This window comes from Miscanthus floridulus, chromosome 13, assembly GCF_019320115.1.
Source record: "Miscanthus floridulus cultivar M001 chromosome 13, ASM1932011v1, whole genome shotgun sequence".
Taxonomy (NCBI): Eukaryota; Viridiplantae; Streptophyta; class Magnoliopsida; order Poales; family Poaceae; genus Miscanthus; species Miscanthus floridulus.
Window position 1 is genome coordinate 61,750,556 of NC_089592.1, and position 9,362 is coordinate 61,759,917.

A 9,362-nucleotide genomic window follows, 5' to 3' on the forward strand; every position below is an offset into this window, starting at 1 on the left:
GCATACTTACATCACATATATTGCTAAGTCAAAAACTGGATCCAAGAAGACGCAAGTCATACACTTTGATCAAGATGTGCAAGTGTGTGGAATATTTTCCTATTCCTAATATTTTTGGTACTCCTTTGATCATGATTTTCTCTCTTTTGATTAATTGCCTTGGAAGTACGGGCTATATTTCTCTCTTCTTTTTTCAATACTTTGGAACCTTCATGTGTTCCATTTTTTCTTTTCTTTTGCTATTTTGAGAGCTTCACACGCCTCTCTCTTTTTTATCATAGCCCTATACTTCTTTTTGGCATATGAAAACTTTAGAGAGAAAGACTCATGACAAATGAATGGAGTTTTTATTTTAGGTGGACAGAAAACATGTTTTTGCATAACTCTTAGTGTAAGAGTTAACATTTTTATATGTGGGTGTTCGTGAATCTTGATCATGGGTGCATGACGAGAGTCTCTACAAGGGTCACAACAATTTGACAAAACTAAATGTGAATATAAGTAGCATATGACTAAGGTTTGCGTTTGAATCATGTCATATGGCCGTGGTAGGAGTTCATAACCATTGAGTAACTTTTGATTTTAGCATTTTTAAAATGAAAAACTCCAGATGTCAAGTTTCTCTTAGAATAAAGTCATAGCATATTCTATTTACCATAACTTAACTTGCAACAACTTAGAAAAGGATCATTCTTTTGCAACCCACAAGTTTTAAGTTTTAGGATGAGATATTTTAGCCAACAAACTTAAATCTTGGGGAATACAGCCTAGGCACAGATGAATTGTAGACAGAGCAACTATTCATCATTTCAACAAAGGAGAAACTAAACATTCCTAAATTACATATGAGAGTGGAATGAATATTTTTTGTTATTTTTATCATATTTCATTCTTTTAGATTTTTTAATTTTTTCAAAATGCTAATAAATAAATAATACTAAAATTAAAATATGGAAAATAAAAGATAGTACTTACCTCCATGAGGGTCCTCCTCCAAGCTTGCTCGTTGCCTACGGCCCGAGGTCGAACCCCATGTATCACCAGTAGGCCGTCTGCTGTTCTCGCTGTTGCTGCAGCATCGCATTCATTTGCGCCAGTTGTTGTTGCTGCTGTTGATGCCACTAGGTCGAATCCTGCATGTGAGTGTTAAGTGTGCTTTGAATCTTACCAGTGTGGATTTCCAATCCTCCGAGATGGTTGTTGATGTCCTCCCCTCCTGAGACGGACTATCGTGGTTGCCTGTGGAGGTACCCCTCGGAGTTAGATGAGTGCATCGCCCATGCTGCGGCGTCAACCTCTGCCCATCCGGATCCTCCAGCCTCGTGTGCCTGTGGAGTATGCTCCCAACCAGAGTGGCACATGGGTGTGAACCCCGGTACTTGCCCAGTCAGGAACGACTCTGGGTGAGACGCCAGGGGCATCGCTAGAAAACGCTGTGGCTATGCCTGTTGTGAGCTGCTTGCTTCATTTCTAGCTCTGCTCCTTATCATCCTACCAGACACAGTGAAAGGTCCTAATATGGCTAGAGGGGGTGAATAGCCTATTAAAAATCTACAAACCAACTAGAGCAATTTGATTAGTATAACAAATAGTGAAATACAAACTTGCTCTAGCTCTACAAGAGTTGTAAGCCACGTATCCAACAATTCTAGTTACTATGATCACTAGACACACAATTTACTAAGTTACTACTCACTAAGAGCTCTCACAATTGTTACACTAAAGAGCTCCACTAGATGGACTTAAGCTATAAAGCAAGCTCTCAATTCTAGCTACACTAAAGAGCTTGCTACAACTAGTTTGCGGGAATGTAAATAAGTAAGTATGGTGATTATACCGCCACGTAGAGGAGTGAACCAATCACAAGATGGATACTTATTCAATCTCTAGGAGAATACCAAAGGGCAATAGACAATCAATTTTCTCCTAAGGTTCACGTGCTTGCCAACACACTATGTCCCCGTTGTGTTGATCAACATTTGGTGGTTCAGCGGCTAAGAGGTGTTGCACGAACCTCATCCACACAATTGGACACCACAAGAACCTACCCACAAGTGAGGTAACTCAATAACACAAGCAATCCACTAGGGTTATCTTTTGGCACTCCACTGAGGAAGGCATAAATCCCCTCACAATCACCGAGAGATGGCCATGAACATTCACCAACTCATGCCAATCCTCCTCCGCTGCACCAAGCCATCTAGGTGGTGGCAACAACCAAGAGCAACAAGCGAATCCCACAGCGAAACACGAACACCAAGTGCCTCTAGATGCAATCACTCAAGCAATGCACTTAGATTCTCTCCCAATCTCATAAAGATGATGAATCAATGATGGAGATGAGTGGGAGGGCTTTGGCTAAGCTCATAAGGTTGCTATGTCAATGCAAATAGCCAAGAGAGTGAGTTTGAGCCGGCCATGGGGCTTAAATAGAAACCCCCACGAAATAGAGCCATTGGCTCCTCAGTCCACTAAAAAAATAGGGTGATTGGACGCGCTGGTCAAATTGACCGGACGCTAGACCTCAGCGTCCGGTCGCATGATGCACACCATGTGGCCCCTACTTCAAACGCTGATCGCCCGATCTCAGCAGTCATCAGTACATTTAAGTTGTGACCGGACGTGCTGCTTCGAAGTGACCGGACGCACCAACACTAGATTCCAGTTGTTTCCAGTAAGGTTCCACTAGCGGCCAGACGCGTCTGGTTGATAATGATCAGACGCAGGACCCCAGCATCCGGTCACTTCCAATAAGCTTCAAGAGGTGGAAATTCATGATCGAACGTGTTTGGTCACGCCTGACCGGACTCGCCCAATGTCCGGTCACTCACAGTCTTCTCTGTGCGCTACCACGTCAGCGGGACCGAACGCACCCCGTCAGCATCTGGTCATGAAGTGACCCAGCGTCCGGTCAAAGACCGACGCCAGCGTCTTCACTGCTTCCACTGACTATATGCTCCGGTCCAGTTGAGGCCAGCGTCCGGTGCACTCTATGAAACCGTATCTTTTCTGTACAGGGCGCTGGTGGCACTGTCGGACTGTCCGCACTCTATGGGCGGACACTCCACCGGTGAAGTTTCTTAGCCTTGCTCCCAAGTGCTAAACACAATGTGTATCACCTTTGTACATGTGTGTTAGCATATTTTCACAAACATTTTAGAGGGTGTTAGCACTCCACTAGATCCTAAATGCATATGCAATGAGTTAGAGCATCTAGTGGCACTTTGATAACCGCATTTTGATATGAGTTTCACCCCTCTTAATAGTATGGCTATCGATCCTAAATGTGATCACACTCACTAAGTGTCTTGATCACTAGAATGAAAAGCTCCTATCAAGTTTCACCTTTGCCTTGAGCTTTTTGTTTTTCTTTCTCATTTTTCCAAGTTCAAGCATTTGATCATCACCATGCCATCACCATCATCATATCATGATCACCATTGCTTCACCACTTTGATAAACTAGGTTAGCACTTAGGGTTTTATCAATTCACCAAAACCAAACTAGAGCTTTCACACAGAACTTCTGCGAGCTTCCTCGTGTGGAACAAGAGGGAAGGTTAGCGCAGGGGAATTATACAAACGAAGATCCAAATTAGGTAATAGGATTTCATTTGTACATCCCTAGAAGAAAAATACAAGTTATCCAGCTGCATTGTGTTTCAAGTGATGCCCTTGTAACAAATAATGCTCATTGATAACAAGGCGTGGAGTTAAAATATATTCTACTTCATGATTTTCCATCACACCAACACCAGTGGCAATACGAGTGATAAGAGATGTACATGATATGGAAGTGGAAAATGTCTTTAACAATTCTAGCCAGTGTTTGAATATTTCTTTGACAGGAGCAATTTTAATCTTCTTGATCATGGCATAGAGTATTTTTAGTTTGTCATTATGAACAACTCAAATATCTTGCCTAGAAAACAAGGTCATGGCTATCCAAAGATGCATGAGCCTAAGAGTGGGATGTTGGATGTCCATGTTGCGGGGTTGAAATTTTCCAACTACAACTTGACCTAAAATTTTATTCCAAAATTTATGGCGATTAAAACCTCTAACAGCATGATCTATGTCAATTAAGCATCTTTGTTGGAAATCTATGTGTTCAGCAAGATCTTTTCAAGTGCAAAAATGTTCTTCTTCAAACAAGCAAAAAGTAATTCCATTGTCAACTTCTTTTAGTGAGCATAAAAATTGAATGGTTAGGAGACGAGAACCTTGTTCCCAAACAGGATCAACTTCCTCCCAACCAATGGCTTTCCAAATAGAGGTGAATTTGACGTCCATACATATGGCTTGGAGAAGCGCGGGATCGTACAATGGCATATCTTCGAACACGCAATCCTTGATGAGGTGGTAGGCCTCCATCTCCCGGCCTCTCTCCAAGTCGAGGTAGGGCTCATCATCCTCCTCTATCGATCATCCTTGCTTGTCCTCTTGCTCTTCCGTTGGTACGGTTTCTTCATCTTCATGCATGGGGCTTTCTTCATGCTCAGTGTAGCGCGAGCTTGATCTTCCATGGGAGCACTTCGAGCTTGATCCTATGATCTTCTTGACGACTCCTGCGATGGCCTTTTCCGAACCTACCCATGGCGAAAAACAACAAAACAACAAGCGAGAACTTGACCACGGGTTATGGTTAGCACAAAATATAAAATGAGAACCCGAAGATTAGCTTGAGCTTGGAATTTTTGCAGAGTTTTCTTACACTAGAACTTGTTGGAAAATGCTGGAAAGAAATTTGGAAGCGAGTGAGTGGGAGAGTGAAAATGAGAGTGTGAGAGGGGTGAGGAGCTCTCCCGGTCACCCTGTATATTAATAGGCGCGAGGCACCCCAGCAGCAGACAGAGGGCAACGGTCATGGGCTGCTGCCCAAAGGACAGCGCCAACGACCACCTCCATGGGTTGGCCAACCTATGGGGTCACCCGCCCCCCTAGTGGGCCCTCTTGGCCTCTCCTTTGGTAGATAGTGGCCAAGGGTAATTTGAAACCTATGACTATTGGTGTTTCGTCTAGATCTCCAACGGCTTGCATGATTTTGATTTTCCAACATTATTTTATTAAAAATTTAATTTCTATAATTATTGCAAAAATGATAACTAGTAATAATAAATTATTCTTATTCAGAAAATGAGTTTTGGAGGATTTTTCAAATATTTTTATTTTGACATAAAAATTCAAATTTTTAGATCTTACAAATATTTATTTTGAGTATTTTTAATTTTAAAGATAACTACTGATTTACCTTCGGCAAGGGTTCGACGTTTTTTATCCGTCGGACAAGACCTCTCATCCTTCATTGATCTATAGCTGCATTAACATTTTTGAGGGAATTCTCGGGTTACCCTGGGATTTTTCCCGATTGATTTCTAGGAATAGCGACAGCTATTTGAGAAATTTGTGTTTCTATCATTTTTTTAAAACTTAATTGATTCTTTACTATGGAGGATAAACTTTCTATTTGAGAATTTATATTTTCAAGGATTTTATTATTTGACATTAATTTCTTTGTAATATTTTTGTTAATTTTAACTTGGCCTAAAACTAAGTCTTTGAAGGAAGGTTGATTCGAATTGTAATATGAGTTGTAGTTCGAATTACATTGTGGGCGGGATTGGTTATTGTTGACGGTCACTAACACCAATTATAAACCATCAATATAACCTGCATTTATACTTAATTTCATCACCAAACATAGGTATAGGAGTTTAAACTAATAAAATCCACGAGTTTTGGTAAATCTGTGTTTTCAGCAGGGTTTATCAAGAAAACCGTCAAGGGGGACCTATTCATCAAAGGAAATTACGAAATTCTGCTGTGTAAACAGTGTGGGAAGATTTAGACTCTAGGAGGCTCTCCACCGAAGCAGACCGGCCAGCCCCACCTATAGGCCGACCGGCCTATGGGTCCCATCAGTCAGCCTCCACTTCAAAAGTCGATTTCCCACTGCCATTGAGATCCAATCTTCGCCGTTTATTCAAGTCAGTTTGATTCGAGGGCTCAAGATTGACGCTCTAGACTATATATATTAGCTCCTACCCCCTCCCTCAGGAGATCCCTTAAACCTTAATTCATATCTTCAGGATCAGAGCCAGCTATCATGAGAAGATTAGTCCTCCATAGGATCTAGTCTTGTAAATAATAGTGAGATAGAGAGTGAGAGAAGAGCTTGGAGAAGATGTCGGCCTATCGGTGCTCTCTCTATGGCTTGTACCTTGGTGGATCCAAGTTCTATCTGAGCTTGCCTCTAAGATTTCTCTGGTACTCAACTTCTAATTCAAGAAAGCTTCTTGTTTATATTATTCATCAAGTTCACAACTTGTTTGAGTGCTTTATTCTTTATCCGGGAAGAGTAAAGTAGTAATTGTAGTGTAAGCATGGTGCTTAGACTCTGGTTACTTGTGGATGCATCCTATATTCCGGATCGGTGGTATCTCGCGAGGGTGACTCTTATAGCCTCGTTGAATCCTCTGTAGTCCACCTCCCATTTGTAAGGCAAGTAGGATGTGGTTACTATGGGAAGCATCCTCTGCTGGTGTCTTTCCTTAAGTAATGTCCCCAGTTGAATAGTAAAGACATAGCTTACCCAAGTCAGAACTAGAGAACCTTAGTTTTCCTCTCTACACTCCTATTTATATTAACCTTGTTGCTACCCCTAGTTAAGTTAGATTATAGTTAGTCTCACATGTTTCCCTATGTATACGATACTTAGAATACTTCTGGATCAAAGCTATAGTTGTATCCGTACACTTGCGGATTTATCTGTGTACGTTAATTTATAACAACAGTTATTCCACCCGTTATTACCTGGTTGGCGAAACCCATTATTGATGAAGGCAGCTTCTTCATGGGTTTCGGGGCAATCATTCCCTGAATGAACATTGTTCCCACAAACTTCACACGTCATGTGTGAGTCCATGGCCTGGACGGTGCCCATCATGGCATCTTTCTCTTGGGCCCATTCCTCCAGTCTTTTCATCAAAAGATCTATTTTTGCGGAAAGCATATCCATCTCCTTCACGGTATGCATTCCTTTTTGTGTTTTCCTTTCCTCCCCCTAGCTTTGATTTGACACCATTTTATTGATGAGAAAAAGGAAGGCACCTCCAGCAGCAGCGTCGAGGTGGCCCCTAGACATAGGTATTAATCCATCATAAAAATTTTGGAGCACTAACTAGTTTTTAATCCTATGGTGCGGGCATGCTTGGATGTAGTCCTATAGCCTCTCCTACGCCTCGGGAATGGTCTCCATGGAGCTTTGCTGGAAGTTTGAAATGCATCCCCTCAGGGCATTGGTTTTACCTATGGGGAAGAACTTGGCGAGAAACACCATGAAACATTTGTCCCATGTCTTGATAGCTTCCTTTTCCTTGTAAATCCACTGCTTCGCCTTCCCCAAGAGAGAGAAGGGAAGCAAGCAGAGCCTGAGGCTCTCAGGTGCGATGTCCTTGATGACGATCGTGCGCCGGGCATCATCGTGCTGGTCACGCGTGTTCGCGCTGCTGCACGTGGTCGGTCGTGGCTGCCTCTGGCCTGGCTGTGGCTCGGCCACCACTGGCCCCACCGCGCGGAGCCACTGCTGTTGCCGCCTGCCCCACCCCGTGCCGTGATGGAGCCGCTGCCGGCACCATCACCTCATCGCCGTGTCCGCACTGTCGCCCTACCTCGCATTGCCGCTACCAACACTAATGCGACACTGTGCTATGCTGCCTCGCGCCATCACCTCGCCTTAATGGCGTTGTGGTCGTGCATGCCACGCCCCCACTTGCCTTCGCGCGCACACGTGGTATGGCCGCATTGTCACATAGTGGGTGCGCAGACGTTGCCTCAGGTTCGGCCGGTCGCTTGCTGCCAAGGCGAGGATGAGCCGAGCTAGACCTACCCCTCCCTCTCTACCACCGTGACCGGCCGACGCTGCTCGCTTAATTTGGCATAGTTGAGTCATCATCGCTCGATTCATCATGTCCCTAGATTCTCCATTAAGCCACCTGACCCTCGACCCCCACCCAGCCTTGAAGCGAGCACGGCCAAGCTCCAATTTGGAGTTTTTCCCCACTACCGTGCCATTAAGGCTGCGCTCATCCATTATCGAGGGCAACCCTCCTACCATCCCTCCCGAGCCAATTCGCTTACACCACTAGCTTTGCCTTGTCTCCCTCTCCACCTTATACACGCTAGTGGAACCGCTACTACCTCCCCATCATCGCTGACACGACCATGCTGCCACGGTGTGCCACTGCATGGCTCGACCGCACATGGCCAGCCCTCCTCCATTATCCTCTGCCCCAACCATCAACTCGGCCTGATCCATGGTAGCCTCCTGATGCTCACGCGCTAACCAATTAGGCCTATAGCTATCCCAGCTCATCAGAATAGTGGCACCGCCATCATGGATGGCTGCGCACCACTACAACCTTTCCTAGCAAGTCATGTCACCCTACACCACCACTTAGCGTAGCCTCTTGGGTCAGAGATGGCGACCGGCCTGTTAGGTGGTCTCTTGCAGGTCCCAGGTGGCCAACGCAGCCGCGCTGTGTCACTGGTCGCTGCGCCGCCATGCGCTGGGTCGCTGGGGGTGTGCACGGGTGAATTCCATGAAAGCCAAGGGGTTAAGTGAAAAGGTTTGAGAGAGGGGGAAATAGTGTTAGTACTTAGTTGTAATTCGGGAGAAGTTCAAGATCTCTTTTGTAAAATCGCCAGCGTGCGCGGGCTTTCCCTGGTGCGGGCCATCTCCGCGTGGGCTGACTTCACGCGCGCTATGTCATGTGGGCCGCGTGTGTGGGCCGCACGGGAGAATTCATTTTTCTTTTTTCATAAGGAATAGAAATAGTTTTCTAATTTAATTTCTGAGTTGATCTTTGGCAATTAATATAAAATTGTGTAGGTGTCCAAAAATTGTGAAACAAATTTTGTTAGGTTTCTAAAATTGTGCTCTATCTGTTAGTGTATTTAGTTCATATATATACATATTGATACCAGGAGCTATTAAATCATTTGAGAGTGCTCAATATTATTAGGTTAAATATTATAGGAATTTTTGTGGTAAATTGGTGATAGCTTTAGTTCTGAAATTTTTATGGTAGCTTCATTATATTATTATGTGCTCACTGTAATTTTTATAGCCTTAGAATAGACTAAGCATTAGGGTAGTTAAATGCTCTTTTTTCAATATACATTTAGCCTTAGAATAGACTAAGCCTTAGGGTAGTTAAATGCTCTTTTTTCAATATACATTAAATTATTAGTAGAAATAAAGATATATCCTTCATTTGTAAAGCTAGGTGTTTCTTAGTGGAATCCAACACCCTGTTTGATGAAGATGATAGTTAGCTTAGTATCTTAGTCATTAGAGCTAAC